The following is a 4,239-nucleotide window of genomic DNA, read 5'->3' as shown; positions in this document are numbered from 1 at the left end:
CAAGGTGGAGGGGGAAATAGTTAGGCAGGTTTGCATGGGCTAAGTGGGACAGAAGTAAATAATGATGTATGCACAACCTTGGAACAACAGGGCTCTGGGATACAGGGATTGAGACATGGTTGGAATGGGTAAAACAGGAGAATTAATGTTAAGATGCTTGGCTGTCTTTTGAATCTTGGTTTCCCTTACCTACTATTCTGAGGGGGCAAGAAATGGATAGCCACAAACATCACCATAGAAAGCTTGTAAGTCTGTCTTCAGCCTATAACTTATTGGAATACCTAAAATGGGCTACAACTTGCCCAATGAAGGAGGGTTACTATGGAGCCTTTGCATTGCATAGGACCATAGGTGAAATCCTGATCCGCATTGAGAACATTCTGAGGTGGGAAGTGTCCACTGTAAGGACAAGCAGACCAACCTGGAATGGCTAGAAGAAACAGAAGATACTTCTTGAAAGAAAAACCAGCAGGAAAATTCAAAAACAATAATGGCAGTCTGATTGACTACTACAAGAACAAGCAAGTCATTCACCTGGGAGCCATTTAGGCAAGTGGTCAGGTCTCCTCAGGGCAAACCACTTTCCAAGACTAAGATTCAAGGGAAATACATGAGCAGGCATGTTGTCTTGCTGCTGAGCATGTTGGTCACTGATAAGGGAAAGTGGGGGAAAAACAGCAATGAAGTTGTGAGCTAAGTCCGGCCACATTCAATACACTCCTGTCAACCTGGGTTAAGACATGGTTGGCCAGCAGTATGGTGAGACCTGGAGACTTCTTGGCCCAGGGAAAGGATCATGGTTACAGAGGACTAGAGTAGAGAGTGAAGGGTCCAGCTGATATGAAGTGAGGGGGGACGCACAAGAACACCCATACTTGTAGATAGTACACATTTGACCTGGCTTCAATGGCTGGATGACCAGAACTTGATTAGAGGAAGCAAGAAAAGGAAAAAAAAACAAAGAGTAATCTGCTACAATTTAATGAACTTGACCTACGCTTGTGGATGTAGTAGCTCAAAAGAGGGAACAAATGTTTACAGTGATGATCATTTCCACCTCCTTGGTACATGGGTTGGCAGGGATGGGCAAGTTAGACATTGGCTACCCAAAATGGGGGGGCTACAAAGGCACAAAGTGACTGGCTTACTAGGTTTCAAGAGGGAGCCTAATTTCAGAGGGTACAGGGGGTAGGTAGAATCTTCACTGAGTGGTTTCCAACATGTCTGGACAGAGCTGGTGAAAGGAAATGGGGATAAGACTCTTGTGGTTCAATAGTGAGTAATTGCTATCAGCACTGATTGTGAGTGTTGCAAATGTAAAGGTAGAAGTTTTGTAACAAAAGTTGGGGAGTGGCTGATCTTGCAGAACAGGAGCAGAGGACCCTGGGACCATCAAAGGAGAATAGCAGAGTGCATGACCCTATCCAGAGAAGCAGTGATGCCAGAGATGGAGGTAGAGACTATGACATGGAGAGATGGAGCGACTGAGGACTCTGGACTTTGTGCTGACGGCCAGGGGGCAGGCTTGCAGGATGTACTGTTTAGGTGTTTGATGATGCATTCAGGGAATTGTAATCATTGCAATGAAATAATATAGGATGAATGTAAAGCTGATGTTCCCCCATGTAAACTACCACATAATTCACACACACACAAATAATAATAATAATAATAATACATGAGTGCATTTTATACACCAAGCAGTGTTCTGAGCATACAGTAATAAACCAAGTGAGAAAAATAATAATAATAATAAGCAACTTGTTCACCAGGAAGCCACCAAGGAAAGCAATCAAATCCCTTCAGGACAAATCCCCCTCTAATACTGAAACTCAAAGGGAACACATGAGCAGGCATGCAAGTTGCTGGCGACCACATTGGCCTATTGGTGTGTGGAAGAGGGGGAAAGGCAGCAATGAAGTAATGGGTTGGGTTCAACCATGTTCCATAGAATCCCGTTGACCTGGAGTTGAGAGAAAGGAGGAAGTGTTGGTTGGTCCAAAGTGTGGTGAGGCCTGGGGACACCTGATCCCATGGACAAGGACATGGCCATGGAGGGCTAGAGCTGAGAGTGAAGCATCCAGTTGATATGAAGTGAGGGGAGATGCACAAGAACACCCAAACTTGCAGATATGACCTAGCCTCGATGGCTTGCTTGATAATCAGAACTCAACTAGAGGAAGATAAAAAACAATTTTTAATAAAGGAAATGATGATAAATTGCTACAATTTGATGAACTTGACCTATCTTCATGGAGGTTGTTGTTGTTGTTGTTAAGTACTGTAGAGTCGGTTCTGACTCATAGTGACCCTTCACAGGGTTTCCGAGGCTATAAATCTTTACAGGAGCAGAAAGCCTCACCTTTCTCCTGCGGAACAACTCGTAGTTTCGAACTGCTGACCTTGACATTAGCAACCCAATTCATAACCACTACGCTACCAGGGCTCCTTATTAGTAGCTCAAAATACCAACAAAGAGGGAAGGAGTCTTCACATCAAGTATTAAAACTGTCTCCTCTCTATACAGGGTAGACAGGGACGGGCAAGATAATCATTGGCTACCTAAAATGAGGGGGAGATAAAGATACAAAGTGACTGATTTACAAAGTTTCAAGTGGAAGTTTAGTTTAGGAGTGTGTGGGGAAAGATACAGTCCCCACTGAATAGTTTTCACCTTGTTTAGATGGGTCTAGTAAAAAGAGATGGGGATATGATTCTTATGACTCAATAGTGAGTAATTGTTATCATGACTAATTGCAATGGTCACAATTATAAAAGCAGAAGTTTTGTAACAAAAATGGGGGGGTAGTTAATCTCACAGTCCAGAAACAGAGGACCCTAGGACCATCAAGGGAGAAGAGCACAAGTGGAATGTGGGACCTTCTCCAGAGAAGCAGTGGCACCAGAGTTGGAGGCAAAAATGTGGACATGAAGAGAGGGAGCAGCTGAGGACTCTAGCCCATAGAAATAGAAACACTGAGTGCTGGCGGCCAGGAGGCAGACTTGCAGAATGTGCCCTTTGGTGGTGTAAATTATTATATATGCCTGAGTGTTTTTTTGTTTGTTTTTTTTAAAAGAGCTAAAGTAAATAGAGAGAAATATTGTTAACTGATGGTACATGGAGGGGATTATAATCATTGTAATGAAAGAAAGTATATGAGTTGTTGAATGTAAAACTGATGATCTGCCCTGTAAACTTTCACTCAATTCACAGTAAAAACTTAAAAAAAAAGAAAAAAAAGAAAAAAAGTATTTGCAACGAACAAGTCATTGGTTTGAAGAAATCAATCGTATAATCTCTAACATTGGTTCTATCTTCAAGGTAATATCATCCAACCAGGATCCTTCTTCTTTGTTTCCAACATTTGCATTCCAATTGTCAGTAATTATCAATACATTTTGATTGCATGTTTGACCAATTTCAAACTGAAGAAGTTGGTAGAATTCTTCATTTCATCATTATTGACTTAAGTGGTTGGTGTGTAAGTTTAAACAGGAGTAGGATTAACTGGTCTTCCTTGTATGTGTATGGATATCATCCTATCACAGACAGCGTTGTACTTCATAACAGATCTTGATATGTCCTTTTTGATGATGAATGTGATGTTATTCCTCTTCAATTTGTCACTTGCAGCATAGCTAACCATGTGATTATCAGATTCAAAATGGTCAATATCAGTCCATTTCTGTTCACTAGGATATCGATGTTTATGCATCCGTTTCATTTTTGATAATTTCTAATTTTCCTAGATTAACACTTCATACTTTCCATGTTCTGATTATTAATGAATGTCTACATCTGTGTCTCTTCATTTTGAATTGTGCACCATCAGCAAATGAAGGTCCCAAGGGCTTGACTCCTTTTACATCACCACAGTCAACTCTACTTTAAAAAGGCAGCACTTCCTCAGTAGCATCTTGAGTGCCTTCTATCCTGAGGGGTTCATCGTCTGGCATTATATCTGACAGTATTCTGGTGCTCTTCATCATATTTCAATATTCAATGATCTGATGCTGACATTGTTCCACTATTAATAAGGTATTCAGAGACTAAATATTCAGAAGTAGTCAGTCTCTCCTTCTTCCTAGTGTATGCTCATCTGGAAGCTGATCTGAAGTCTGTCTACCCTGGGTGACCCTGCTGGAATTAAAAATGCCCATGACATAGCTTCCAGAATTCACAACAACACACAAGCCACCACAATACAACAAGCTGACAGAGGAGTGGTGGTGGTGGTG

The sequence above is a fragment of the Chrysochloris asiatica genome, unplaced genomic scaffold (assembly GCF_000296735.1).
Source record: "Chrysochloris asiatica unplaced genomic scaffold, ChrAsi1.0 scaffold00314, whole genome shotgun sequence".
NCBI classification, from domain to species: domain Eukaryota; kingdom Metazoa; phylum Chordata; class Mammalia; order Afrosoricida; family Chrysochloridae; genus Chrysochloris; species Chrysochloris asiatica.
The sequence above is the reverse complement of the archived record's forward strand: the minus strand, read 5'-3'. Positions refer to the sequence as shown.